General features: G+C 36.5%; 1 pseudogene; it reads left to right on the top strand.

The window, feature by feature from the left end:
- Window positions 1–2,202: 2,202 nt before the first annotated feature.
- Window positions 2,203–9,317, top strand: LOC115716297 (pentatricopeptide repeat-containing protein At3g63370, chloroplastic-like; annotated as a pseudogene).
- The last annotated feature ends 5,972 nt before the right edge of the window (window positions 9,318–15,289 follow it).

Genomic DNA, 15,289 nt, shown 5'->3' with positions numbered 1-15,289 from the left:
GTTGAATTTATATTGACAGAGTGAGATATTGCTAGTCCTTTGCATATTTCTCCATCAAGTTTGTTGAGTGAGAATGGGTAGCTACAAATAATATATAGGTATTCCAAATCTTTGAAGATTGGATCATTGTAATCTACCTCGTTTTCATCAGGATAGTATTTTTTTGTAATGATTCAAGTCTTCTTCTAGTTTTTGAAGGTATTCAGCTAGATAATATTCCCATGGTGCATCATCTTCAGGCTTTGGCCAGAATGCATCAGGATTCACCAAGTTGGTGGCAAATAAAAGCTTTTCTAGCTGTCTAGCTTTAGGGTTTCCCGTTACGACAAGTGGGTGATCACTTGGTTTATGTATTTTGACACTTGACGTGAATGATAGGTCTGAATTGACGAGTATCCTTAGTAGTAGGATCGTGAAACATCGCATTGAGTTTGCCATGTTTTTGCTGGCTAGGAAATTGAGTCCCACTAGTATTTTTTTTATAGATCTTTTTCTTCTCTTGTGTAAGAAGTGCGTCCCATTCATTTAATATTTTGAATCATTGCAACATTGCCATTAGGTGTTGGTAAGCGGGCCTGAGGTTAGGACGTTGTAAATAGCTGTGAACAAAAGTCTGAAGACTTATCGTGTGTATCTTGACTACAATAGTGTATGAAGTGGCCAAGTACCAGTATAGGTCTGTGACCTTTTCTGAGATGAATATACTACCCTTCATGTGGATAGTTTTGGCAAAAGGGTAATCTGGATAAAAGATAAATTCTTCGGATATAATTTTACCATATCCTCTCACTAGAGTAGAATGAACTTTTAAGGCTCTTTGGATCGCTTTTACCCTTGAATTTTTTGCTTTTGACGATTGTTTTGGCATCAATAGATAATATGGTGATGATAAGAGAGAGGTTAGCCATGTAGACTAAAGGGATTGGACTTTCAGTTCGAGGATTGACCATATCTATAATAATTTTGCATGGTCGGGAAAGGAAGTCTGAAACCACATTTGTTTTTTCTTTGATGTGTTCGATTTCAAACGTGTAATGTGAAAACCGCGTGAATAACCTAAGCAGTTGAGCATTGATTGTTTTAATTTTTTTGAACGTAAGCATCCTTTGAAAAGAGGCAAAATCTATTTCTACTAGGATATTTTGTCCAATGAGGTGGAACTCAAGTTTTATGATGCCCATTTTTACAAGAAGAGTCTCTTTGAGTGTGGAATGGTGGTGTAGCTGGGAGTCTTGTACGCCCCACTTTTGTAATTTCATTGTTAGTACCAAAAGTGGTACATTTTATATTTATCAACTCACAAGCACATGAAATCTTTATTGTAGTGTAGAGTTTGTGAAGAACGAGATCAAACCCATGTGAATTGCGTGAGATCAAAGAAAATACTTATTAATCTAAATTATTAAAATTCTAACCTAATCTCGAAAATAGTGAGGCTTTTGGTAATAAAATAAAATAAAGTGTTTAACAGTATAAATAACAAGTAACAAATATTTTTAATGGTATTTGGAGAAATTGTTAAGATTTCAGAATCCACCTAAGTGTAAATAAAATTATTTATGATTATATTGATTCTCATATTATAATTAGTAATCAAACTAATTATTTTTTAACAAAAACAGATCTTCATTCGCTTTAAAATTATAGCTTCTAAGCATTAAATGTGAAACAATTTAATGTAAATACATAAAATCAAAGAATATTATTTTTAATAAAATATAAAACCAATCATTAATAAATTTTAACTATAAAAAATACATGATACTAAAGATGAAAGAAATTATTTAAAGAAGCAAAAATTATAAGCATATATTATATCGAGAATCAAACTCAAAATAAATATTTAATTAAATACACTAGGTTTTATTATCCACCTTAATAATAAGGGAACTTAAAAACCCATAAGAAAATTAACTAAGAAAAAGAGGTATATCAATCCCTGTAATTTCTTGTGTTTTAAAGTTCTGAAATTGAATTTGTTAGTGGCTATTGCCAAGGACGGACCCACTAGTAATAATGTGGGGGCCCACTAATAAAAATATTGCCTTAAAAAATTAAATGTATTTTTTTTTTTAATTTGATAATTATACACCAAAATAATAGAAAAACCCTCCCAAAATTAAATAAATCTAGTAAGAGTCATTATAATATATGTAAATATATTTTTTAATGATAAATAAGCCCCCACAAAAAGTAAAAATTATGAGTCCGTCACTAGCTATTGCATGTGAAGATTCAGTTTTTGAGAAGTTGGGCATGAAGATACATGCTGCAATATTGAAATCGAGTCTCAATCTTGATATTTATGAGTTGAATGCTTTACTTGCTATGTATGTTAAGTTTGGTAAGATGGTTGAGGCTATGAGAGTTTTTAACAACCTGGAGGGCAACGATATTTTCTCTTACAACACTATGCTATCTGGTTATGTGCAAAACAATCCTTATAATGAAGCTCTAAAGCTGTTCTGTTATACGCTAGGTTATGGTAAAAAACCTGATCATGTTTCAATTGTAAATGTCATTGCGGCATCTGGTCGATTAGGAAACTTATTGTACGGAAAGGAAGCTCATGCTTATGCAGTAAAGAGGGATTAGATTCTAATTTACACATTGGAAACACACTTGTAGATATTCATGGGCTGCGCTTTTGATAGGATGGTTGTCAAGGATTTCATTTCATGGACGACAATCATTGTTGGTTATGCTCAGAACAATTTTCATGTGAGGGTCTTAGAATTGAGCAAGAAAGAACAAACGGAAGGAGTGGTTATAGATTCAATGATGATTGAAAGTATTTTGCTGGCATGTAAAGGGTTGAAAAATACTTGGTAAAAGAAACTCATGGTTATATTATGAGAAGGGGATTGTATGATCAAGTGCTTTAAAATGCAATTGTCAATGTATATGGAGAGTGTGGCTACATAGAGTATGCGAATCGAAATGTTTAAACTGATAGAATCTAAAGATATCGTGTCTTGGACAAGCATGTTATCTTGTTATGTTCATAATGGGCTTGCAAATGAATCATTTGAACTTCTAGACTTGATGAAAGGAACCAATGTGGAACTTGATACGATAGCACTAGCGAGCATACTTTCAGCAGTTGCTAGTTTGTCTGCCTTAAATTAAGGAAAAGAAATCCATGGCTTCTTTGTTAGAAAGGATTTTTTCCCAGAGGGACCTGTTTCTCGCTCATTAGTAGAGATGTATGCCAGCTGTGGGAATTTGGAGTATGCAATTAAGGTATATGACAGCGTTAAAATTATGAATTTAATCCTGTGGACAGCCATGATTAATGCACATGGAATGTATGGTCATGGCAAGAAAGCCACTTAGTTGCTGATCATATCACCTTTCTGGCACTTCTACACGCATGTAGTCATTCGGGTTTTATCGAAGAAGGTTGAAGATATTTTGATTCCATGAGAAGGGATTATCATTTAGAGCCATGGCCAGAGCATTATGCTTGCTTTGTCGATCTTCTTTGCCGTGCCAACCACTTGGAAGCGGCCTACGAGTTTGTAAATAGCATTGAAGGTAAACCTTCTGCCGAGGTGTGGTGTGCTCTACTCAGGGCTTGCAGGGTTTACTCTAACAAAGAATTAGGAGAAATTTCAGCGATGAAGCTTATTAGGATTTAGGCTTCTCTTGTTTCAGTTACTGGTTTATACTGTTTTATAGGAAGTAGTTAATTCTGTTAATTATCTTCTTTCTTTTCTTTAAGACAGTAGTTAGTTATGTTTAACTAACTTTGGCTGAATGTTAGTTGGGTTGTTAGGGTGTCCCTGCTGTATATATATTGCTCTATTCTCACTTCTGTAATTAAGTTGAACATTACATCTTCAATAAAATGATTTCTCTTTCTTTTCTTAATATGGTATCAGAGCAGGAAAGATAAGCTTTCCTGTCCGATCCATTTCTTCCAGCCATAGTCGTGTTCTTCTTCTCCGACGAAGCTGTGCATTCCTCCGCTGCATCTTCCTCTTCTCTCTTGCCTAATTTCAATCGTATTCTTCTCGATTGATCTTCGGCAATGTCTTCAGATTCCAGTCAATCGAACCAAGGAGCTCAAGATGAGTCCACGCTTGGAACCAACATCGGAGATAACCAGAATCCATCTCTACGAATCTCTGCTTCAAGAAATCCTCTCGAAGACCCTGCTAATCCTTACTTCATTCACCACAGAGACAATCCAGGGCACACTCTCGTCTCTCAGCCACTCACTGCACGGGACAACTATGTATCTTGGAGCAGGGCTATGCAACTCGCCATCTCAGTGAAGAACAAGATAGGGTTCTTGGACGGTTCTATTTCTAAACCTTCTCCTTCTGATTCAATTCTTTATAATGCCTGGATAAGAAATAACAACATTGTTATCTTATGGATTTTAAACTCTGTGTCCAAAGAAATATCAACAAGCATTCTATACGATGAAAGTGCCTCTGCCATTTGGAATGACCTCAAGGTCAGATTCCACCAAAGAAATGGCCCCCATATATACAATTTGAGAAAAGATTTGATGAATCTCAAGCAAGACAACCAATCTGTTGGGATGTATTTTACAAAACTTAAAACTATATGGGAAGAACTAACCAATTTCAGGCCATCTTGTACTTGCAATGGGTGCACTTGTGGTGGAGTCAAAAGACTTCAAGACCATTATCATATGGAACACATCATGTCATTTTTAATGGGACTCTCTGATTCTTTTTCTCAAGTCAGAGGCAACATTCTATTAATGGATCCATTACCTGAAGTGAACCGTGTGTTTCACCTCGTCACCCAGGAAGAACATCAGAAAGGTACTGGTTTTAACTCCAATAATCCTTATCCTGCCATGGCTTTTGCTTTTCAAGACAACAAAAACACAGGGCAGAGAACAAATAATCAGACCCCCAAGAACCAACGTCCTAAAAGAAACAGGCCCTTCTGTACTCACTGCAACATCCTAGGACACACCATCGAGAGATGTTACAAAATTCATGGTTATCCACCTGGTTTCAACAAAAATAAATCCAAAGAAGCCAGTGCAAATCAGATTCAAACAACTGATGAGAATAGTGGCAGCCAACAAGAAAATCATGCTTTACTTCCTCAACTAACCACAACTCAATACCAACAGTTGCTCAATCTTCTTGCATCTCAGCAATCGGGCATAAACACTACAGAACCAAGCACTTCATCAGGTAATTCAGGTATCGTTCTATCTCATAATTCTGAAACTCCTTTGAACAATTCATGGATTATGGACTCTGGAGCAACAAGGCACATTTGCTCTAATATAAAACTCTTTCAAAGCTTATTTAAGGTACCTGCCACCAAATTAATTTTACCTAACAGTGCATGTTTTTATGTTAATCAAAGTGGAACAGTGGTGTTAAATGATAAAATCATTCTCACTGATGTTCTATATGCCCCTAATTTTAAATACAATATTATTTCTACTAGTTATATAACTAAAAATGCTCCTATTTCAGTGAAGTTCAATGCTGATAATTTTTACATTCAGGACAAAACCAACCAGAGGATGATTGGAAAAGGTAGCAATGTCAAAGATCTCTGCATTCTTGATACTGCACCAGATCCCTCTCTTGTTCTCTCTGTGTCTGCTGAAACTTGGCACTCTCAGCTTGGACATTTGTCTCACAAACGCTTAGATCTTCTTAAAGATACTTTACATTGTAACACTTCAATTTTTTATAAAGATAAACCCGGCTATATTTGTCCTATTGCCAAACAAAAGAAACTTCCCTTTCAAAATAATAATAAATTAGCTGGACATGTTTTTAATCTAATACATTGTGATGTTTGGGGACCTTATCACATAAAATCTCACACAAATCAAAGATATTTTCTTACTCTTGTGGATGATCATTCTAGGTTTACATGGATTTATCTCATGCAACATAAATCTGATGCTAACACTATTATTCCTCAATTTTTATCTTATGTGCAAACTCAGTTCAGATGTATTTTGAAAACTTTCAGATCAGACAACGTCCCAGAACTTGTTTTCAAGGATCTGTTTGCCCAACATGGCATCATACATGAATTCACATGTGTGGAAACACCAGAGCAGAATGCAGTTGCTGAAAGAAAGCATCAGCATCTGCTCAATGTGGCCCATGCATTGTATTTTCAAGCTAAACTCCCTATAAAATTCTGGAATGAAAGTATACTTGCTGTTGTTTTCTTGATAAACAAAATTCCAACACCATTACTCAAAAATCAAACTCCATACAAATGTGTTTTTCAAGAAAAATCTGATTACAATCATCTGAGGTCCTTCGGTTGTCTAGCATTTGCCTCAATATTATCTGCTCACAAGACTAAGTTTTCTCCACGTGCTCGCACTTGTGTATTCATGGGTTACCCTCAAGGAATTAAAGGGTATAAATTGTATGATATCAATAGTAATCAGTCTTTTATTTCTCGTAATGTTGTTTTTCATGAGAATGTTTTTCCATTTCATAAACTTAACACTGATTTTTCTAATATTGATCCTTTCTCTCAAGTGGTTCTCCCAAGTGTTAACATTCACAATACACCTGTCTGTAATTACTCCACAGACAACAACAATAGTCTCTCTTTGCCTCAACAGGTTCACAATGATAATTCCACACCAGACAGCAATGATGACAATACACTCACACCAGAAAACATCAACAATGACAACATACAATCTGCCACTGAAGTTTCTTCAGAAACACCATCATCACCTCATCCAAATCCATCTAGACGATCCAACAGAGTCACTAACCACCATCATATCTTAAAGATTTTGAGTGCTATTCAATTCTCCAGGATCAATCTTCTACACCTCACTATTTATCCAAGTTTTTATCATATTCTCAACTGTCTGACCTTTACAAAGCATTTATTTTTGCAGTTGCCACTTTGAAAGAACCACAGTCATACCAAGATGCTATTCAATTCGAACAATGGCTAAAGGCCATGCAACATGAGCTCACGACACTAATAAGAAACAAGACTTGGAGTGTCGTCAAATTACCTCCGAACAAACGAGCCATAGGGTGTCGATGGGTCTATAAAATCAAATTCAATAGCGATGGTAGTGTCGAACGGCTTAAAGCCAGACTTGTTGCCCAAGGTTACACGCAACAAGAAGGGCTCAATTTTTTTGACACTTTTTCTCCTGTAGCCATAATGGTTACCCTTAAACTTGTACTTGCCATCTCGGCTGTCAAACAATGGCATACATTGCAACTTGATGTTGACAACACTTTTTTAAATGGTGACCTCAATGAAGAGGTCTACATGACTCTACCAAAAGGCTTAACTCTTCCTTCTTCTCTTATGGCAGAAAATAATCTTGTCTGTAAGTTACACAAATCCATATACGGGCTCAAACAATCATCTCGCCAATAGTACAAGAAGCTCTCTGATGCCTTACTCGAAGAAGGATTCAAGCAGTCACAAGCAGATTACACTTTGTTCATAAGAGGATCCAATGATACTTTCATCGCCCTCCTTGTCTATGTCGACGACATCATAATCACTGGACCTAATCTCATACTTCTACACCAACTTCAAGCCTCCTTGCACCAGAAATTTCAACTCAAAACTCTTGGAAACCTGAAATACTTTCTCGGTTTCGAAATTGCTCGTGCACAAGAAGGCCTTTTCATCTCTCAAAGGAAGTATACACTTCAACTACTTGAAGATACAGGGTTTCTTGGCAGTAAACGCAGCAAGACTCCAATGGATCCTAAGCTTAAACTTGACAATGAACATGGCGAGACTCTAGACAATCCATCTACATTTTGTCAACTCATTGGCAAACTCTTGTATCTCACATTGTCTCGGCCTGACATCACATTCGCCGTCAACTGCCTTAGTCAATTCATGGCCACTCCCCACGCACCTCTCACCTTTAAGCAATACATCACTTGCTGCGTTATCTCAAAGGAAATCCAGGTCAAGGACTGCTCTACTCATCTCATTCAGCCCTGACTCTCCGTGGATTCTCTGACTCAGACTGGGCATCCTGCCTCGTTACACGACGATCCACCACGGGATACTACATTTTTTTAGGCGACAGTCTCATATCCTGGAAAACTAAGAAGCAACCCACCATTTCCAAGAGTTCTGCAGAAGCAGAATACCGAGCCTTGGCTGCTACCACAAGCGAGATAGCATGGCTCCAATACCTTTTACAAGACTTTCAAATTCCACAGCAACACCCTGCCTTCATCTATTGTGACAACCAGTCTGCAATTCACATTGCCAACAACCCGACCTTTCACGAAAGAACAAAACATATAGATCTGGACTGCCACTTTGTTCGTGATAAAATCAAAAACTCCACTATCCGACTCATTCCTATTTCCAGCTCACTTCAACTGGCCGATGCCTTCACTAAGCCCCTCACTTCTCCAATTCTCAATACACACATTTCCAAGATGTCCATTCACAACATTTATGCTCCATCTTGAGGGGGGTATTAGGATTTAGGCTTCTCTTGTTTCAGTTACTGGTTTATACTATTTTATAGGAAGTAGTTAATTCTGTTAATTATCTTCTTTCTTTTCTTTAGGACAGTAGTTAGTTATGTTTAACTAACTTTGGCTGAATGTTAGTTGGGTTGTTAGGGTGTCCTTGCTATATGTATATTGCTATATTCTCACTTCTGTAATTAAGTTGAACATTACATCTTCAATAAAATGATTTCTCTTTCTTTTCTTAATAAAGCTCTTAGAATTGGACCCCACGAATCCAGGAAAATATGTGCTAATATCTAATGTTCTTACAGCCAATGGAAAGTGGAAAGATGTACATGAATTGAGAATGAGAATGAAAGGAAGTGGGTTGAAGAAAAATCCTGATGTAATTGGATTGAAGTCACATCCAGAGTCTGTTAAGATATACAGAAAATTAGATTAAGACTTTGCAAAGGGAATCAGGTTATGTGGCTCAAACCAAGTTAGTAGGAAGAAGAGAAAGTTGAGATTCTTCATGGACATAGTGAAAGACTAGCTATTGCATATGGTTTGATTAGTACTCCCAATGGAACTCCTATTAGAATTATAAAGAGTCTTCGTGTTTGTAGTGATTGTCATACTTTCAGAAAACTAGTATCAAAATTCTTTGAGCGTGAACTTGTTGTGAGGGATGCCAATAGATTTCATCATTTAAGAAAAGATTCTGTTCTTGTAATGATTTTTGGTGATAGATCCAAACAAAAAGAAAAGAAAAGAGATAATGCAATGTTCTGGGATTAATTCTTTTCGTTGATCATTGGAATGAAAATCAAACCAACCATGATCGACTTAGTATGTCACAATATCTTTATAATTAAAAAAATAACAACAAAGAGGAACTAATTTTTCATAATCTCTTCAGCTCCTATTCAAGTTGTTCACTTGAATATGATGAATTTGTATTCCATAACATTTTTCTTAGTCTCTTCCTCAATTTTGGTTGACTCCTACCATTAGCTATACGACTGAGTATAAAATCTAAAAAATTAAAAAAATCGTTCAAACCGATTTGTCGAACACTGTTGAAATCGAAACTGACGGAACCGAAAAAAACCACAAACAGTTAAAATCGCCATTGAACGGTCAGTTTCTTTTGGGTAATAAACTGATCGAAAAAACCGAAACCGACCGTTATATTTATATATTAATTTATTAAGTTTTTTTTTTGCTTTATGTTATGTATTGTAGTTACTAATAATATTATGTAATAATAATATATTATTATTTTATTACTATTAAAGTTGAAAGGATAAGACAATTAGTTTTTAAACAATTAATTTATATGTTTATAGTTGTAGAATGTAGAATAATGTGCTTATAGAATAAATTAGATCATATTTTAAAAAAAAAAGTTAGATTTGGGCAGTTTAAACCGACCGACTCGAAGTTTAAAACGGTTGGTTTTAAGATAGGTTCTGAATTGGTCAGTCGATTTTTGGATTGCACCAATTTAGACCGAAAATCGAATTCTGAATTTTTATATAAAAAAAAAAAAAATTGACCAAATCGACCGATGCTCAGTTCTAATTGGACACAAAAAGAGAATTGTCAGCATAAAATAGCTATAGACAAAGGGGGGTGACCCCCACAATTCACCATTTTCATGAACAAACTGGTGAGGTTTTGATGTAATTGATCATAAAACTTTTTCAAGCAGTTTGCCATTGTGGGGTTTCAAGAACAAGATATTTTGCCATTGTGGTCTAGCAAGGTAGAAATTCAAAAAGGGAAAATATGCTTCTCAAAATGTACTACATTTGTGGTCATAGTCTTAGTTTGATATGGAATCTCCTTACTCCAATTTATATATATATAATATATCTATAAAGTGTGCTGGGTTTATCTTATAATTTTTGTTTGTTTTATATCATGTGGTATATATATATAATATAGTTGTGACAAAGGGATCAAGTCAAGGACTTAGTCAAGCAGGTTGCTTTGCAACAGTTTTGAGATGATTAGTCATTTTTCTCAAAAGTTGAATAGAAAGAATATATATATAGAAAAATGTCACCATGACCACTGGACTGGGCCTGTTACTGTAGCACATGCCACACCACCCTCTGCACTGCACCATTGGTTTTAGTTACAGAAAGAAACTGGAAAATCCTAATGTAACGAGAATAATTGAATTTCTTTGTCTACCAAGTCAATAAAACAAAATAAATAAATAAATAGACATAAATATATTTTATGTATAGAAGAAGCAATATTCTAAATACAATGATGGGTTTGTCTTGAATGCAATAATGTTAGCATACCAAGAGAAAAAAAAGGTTAGTCTATCTTCTTCACACTCTGAACATGGTGCAGTGCAGGATAATAAGCAAAGCAAATGGGACCACTCTACTCTAAACACTATATAGATTCCTAGACTAGACTGACCACTTTCTACCCTCACTTCATGCATTTATTTAAACATATTACACCTAAAAATAAATAAAAATAAATCTCACAACCATACGAAGGAGCTAGCTAGGGTTAAAATGAACTTTGTAATTTTTCATTTTTTTTTTGAAAAAAAATATTCATATATTAGATAAAGTGATAATTAGACCTCGCTGTCATTACAAAAAAGTGTTCAGGGATCGAGAGAATAGGAATACATCCAAACCTCTGGTGAGTAAACACCCACTTAATCACATTATGGGCAGCAAAATTACAGTTCCTACTAATATTAGAGAAAATACAAGTAAAAAAAGGGGAGAGGATCTAATACAATATGAAACATAGTTCTCAAGCTGCCACCTGGACTCAGTCTGGTTAAGAGCGTTGATAATTACTCTCGAAGCACTTTCAACAATAATAAACTTAAAGCCATAAGTCTTCGCAACGTCCAGCGCAGTGCAGCAAGCTGCCGCTTCACCACATAACGCGTCAGCAAAATCCAATTTAGAAGTATGAACCCAAAGCACCTTGCCAAGATGATCCCTTGCAACAACAGCAGTACACATAGTGTCCAACCCCACCTTAACATCACAGTTCAGTTTTGTAATGACCGCTCTAGTAATGTGGATTAGTAAAGGCAATTAGCACTAATTTATATTATTTTATTATTATTTATTAATTTGTTTATTTGTGGACCCCAATATTTAGAAATAAATATTAGAGTTATAATTTCTCAATTCCGGAGATTTTATTAAACTCTAGGGGTATTATTTAGCTTATATGTGAAATATGTTAATTTTGTAATTTTTGCTCGGCGACAACGGAAAATGCGATGGATGGCTAGATTGATCACATGGGTAAGTTTAGAACCCTATTTCATAGTGGGGAATATTTTAGAGAAAATAAATTATCGGGATTGAGCGGGGTTATGAAAATTGACCATTTTACCCCTAGTTTCAAAGAAATACCCTAGTTTAAGTCTAAGAGCATTTTAGACATTTTGTTTAATGGTGATTAGGTGGCTGTCCCTCTAGTTGACACCTAGCCCATGACTTTTCAGCCATGAATTAATTAAGGAAAACCATTTCATTTGAGGGAAAAATCAAAGAAAAATCAAAATCTAGAGAACTCTCTCTCTTTCTCTTTTTTCTCTTTCGGCTGGGGCTTGATTAAGGGGGGAAGGGCTGTTGATTCTTGGAGTTTCCAGCAAAGGAAGCTTGGAAGATTCAAGTTGAGGTAAGCCCTAAAGAAACCTTTCTTAATTTCCAAGTTTTAAAGTTAGGTTGAATTGGTGATTTTGTAATTTAGGGGTTGTTAAGGTTTGATGTGTTTAGGATTCGAATTCTAGGGTTAGTTTGAGTTGATTGAAGTTCCTAGCAGCTGATTTTATTGGTTGATGTTGGTTTTAAGAAAGCTTGAGTTTTGAAACTCAAGCTTTGAGCTTTAATGGCATAAATTGAATTATTGGTTTGTTCTGTGATTTGTTGATTGGAAATGGATGTTTATACATTGTATAGGTATACTGGAGAGTTTGGTAAAGTTTGGGATTGAATTGAATCAAGGGGGATGATTTTTGGTTCCCAAGAAGAGAATTCCGGTTCTGGGTGGTCTGTACCAACCGGTCGACCGGTTGGTGACCCAGAACCGGGATGCCGGTTGGGAACCGGTCTGCCTGTTGGGGGATTTTCCAGAATCCTAGTTTTGACCAATTTTGACATATTTAGGGTATTGCCATGAGGTTTATCGATAGGGAAACTTTTAGTTTCAAGTTTTAAATCCCGGAAAGTGATTTAGCGAGTCACTCATCTGTATTACTATTATTGTGATTAGGGCATCCATCTAGCACGTGAATTCCGTTCAGGTCGGCCAGCACACTTGAATTCGGAAAACAGGTAAGAACTGTGTATAATGTATGATGTGATTATCTGAATGTGTGTATATGTGTTTATATATGCATGCTTGAATTATGTTAAACACTACCAACACTTGTATGAATAAGTTATGAAAGGTGCATTGGTACAAAGGATTGTCAGGATTATGAGTACGATACAGTGATACCAACACAAGCATGGAAAATGCTAAGGTGTGTGGTACATCACTCAGTGTTACTCAGTGATCGGGATAAACCCTACCAACACTCGTACAGTGAGGTACGATGTGTATGTGGAATAGTGGTTGTACCCTGGTAATGAACGTTCATACTCATCTGTTAAGCTCTGTAAATAGATGTATGGGCGCCTATTTACAGGTCGGAAATTATATGGTATGTTATATGCATTTCTTACTGAGTCTGTTGACTCACAATTTCTGCTTCCATGTGTAGGTAAAGGAAAGGCGAAGGCTGAACAGGAATGAACCTGAGCTCGAGTGAGATTGTACATGTCAAGCGGCGCGACCTGGAGTGTTCGGTCTCGGGACATCTGGGTGTTATATTTTGAAAGTCGCTGTGCGACCTGTGAATTATGTATTTTGAAATGTAAAGTTTAAAAAGTAAATTTTACGAAGTTTGAAACCGGGATCCCGGGGTTTGTAAATATTATATTATATTACAAAGTTTAATATCTAAAGCAAAAGTTTTAATTTGACACGTTTTTCGAGAAATTTCTTTGATTAGCAAAGATTGCACAATAATTGAAAAAGCACTGTAGCGTGCCTTAGCATTAGGGCGTTACAAGTTTTATCTAATCTTGGGGGAGGGCGCTAGGTTTTTCGCCAAACTCGGAATCGAGCAAGGGAGTAACGAAGCATGATGAATAGCAAAAAAAGAGCGGATACTATCAATACTCTTAATCACATCAACCGGACATTTATTATGTACCTTTTCATTCCTGGCCCGCCAAATGGTGTCGACAGTTAAAGAAGCATAAAGGAACACCTCATCAGAATTGATGCCTTTGTTTTTTAAGTCCCAGATGAATTTGACCCAGTCCCACATCCGGATATCATTACCACAAATAGGAAAGATGCCCCACGAAGAGGACCTCCACAAGTGGAAAGCCACATTACAAGATAAGAGCAGATGTTCAATAGATTCATCCTCTGTCGCACACAGAGGGCATATCACATCCTCAATAGGAAATCTTTTGCAGATCTCATACCGAACAGGGATAGCCTTGGACAGGATGCACCACCAAAGAGTCTTCAATCTCTCAGAGATTTTACTATTCCATAGTCGGTTCTAGAGAGACGGGGAAACCTCACAATTGGGCGCTCTTTCAAGTGCTTGGGCAAGATAGACCAATTTTCTCGAGAACCGACCATTACTTTCTAAAGTCCAAATCCATTTATCATTGCCTAGGCTAGACGGAAGACCCCCTTTTAAGATAGCTGTGACAGTTTCCTTGTCGAAAAGACTGTTTAGCTTGGGGATATTCCAACCTCCATTATCCAACAGAAGCTTAGCAACTCTGTTCACCCCCATCCTGGAAGAGCCGATAGTGCGAGGTAAGAAATCTTTCCTATGAGGAATCCAAGGGTCTTCCCAAATATTAGTATCCTTCCCATCCACCACTAACTTACAAGCACCTTTTTGTAGGATAGATTTGGACTTAACCACATTTTTCCAAAACCACGAGTGAGAATTTTTGGAAGTACAATTAAGAAAAGACTTTTCTTTTAGGTATTTTGCTTCCAAGATCTAACAACAAAGGGATTGATTGCGAGTCAATAGATTCCATCCCCATTTTTCCAGGAAGGCGAGATTCATTTCTCTAGTTTTACGGAATCCAAGACACCCTAAGGACTTCGAGAGGCAAAGCTTATCCCAAGCTTTTAGACGTAGACCTTGGTTACCCCAATCGGACTCCCACTAAAAATCATGAACCATTCCATCAATCTTAGCAACAAGTCGATTTGAGAGCTTGGTCGTTTGCATAACATACATAGGCAAGGATAAGCCCACAAATTTAATGAGGGTAGCACGAATGGCTTTAGACAGTGTCTTAGCTTTCCAACCCTGAAGCTTAGACGTGAGGTTTTTGAGAATGAAATTGAAGTCGGCATCCTTTTGTCTAGATCGAAAGAGAGGTAACCCAAGGTATTTAATGTTGCCATCTGAGGACCCAATAACTGAGACTTGATTCCTCTTTTCATGCCATTGGGAGTGTTTTTACTGAAGAAGATCGAAGTTTTGAGTTTGTTGACTTGTTGGCCCGACCAATCGCAAAACTTCTCAATGCACTGCCAATAGCCTTTAACTTCTTCCAAGTTTGCTTTTCCAACCAAAAGTAAATCATCCGCAAAGAAAATGTGAGAAATTATGGGGCCTCCCCTACTGAGTCTGATACCCTTGATGTCTACCAAAAGTCTTGACAAAATTTCTGCAGCCTAGATAAATAAGTAAGGAGATAAGGGGTCGCCCTGACGAAGGCCGCACGAGGGCGTAATCTTACCAAATTGAC

The sequence above is a fragment of the Cannabis sativa genome, chromosome X (genome assembly GCF_029168945.1).
Source record: "Cannabis sativa cultivar Pink pepper isolate KNU-18-1 chromosome X, ASM2916894v1, whole genome shotgun sequence".
NCBI lineage: Eukaryota > Viridiplantae > Streptophyta > Magnoliopsida > Rosales > Cannabaceae > Cannabis > Cannabis sativa.
This window is presented reverse-complemented; position numbering and strand designations above follow the sequence as displayed.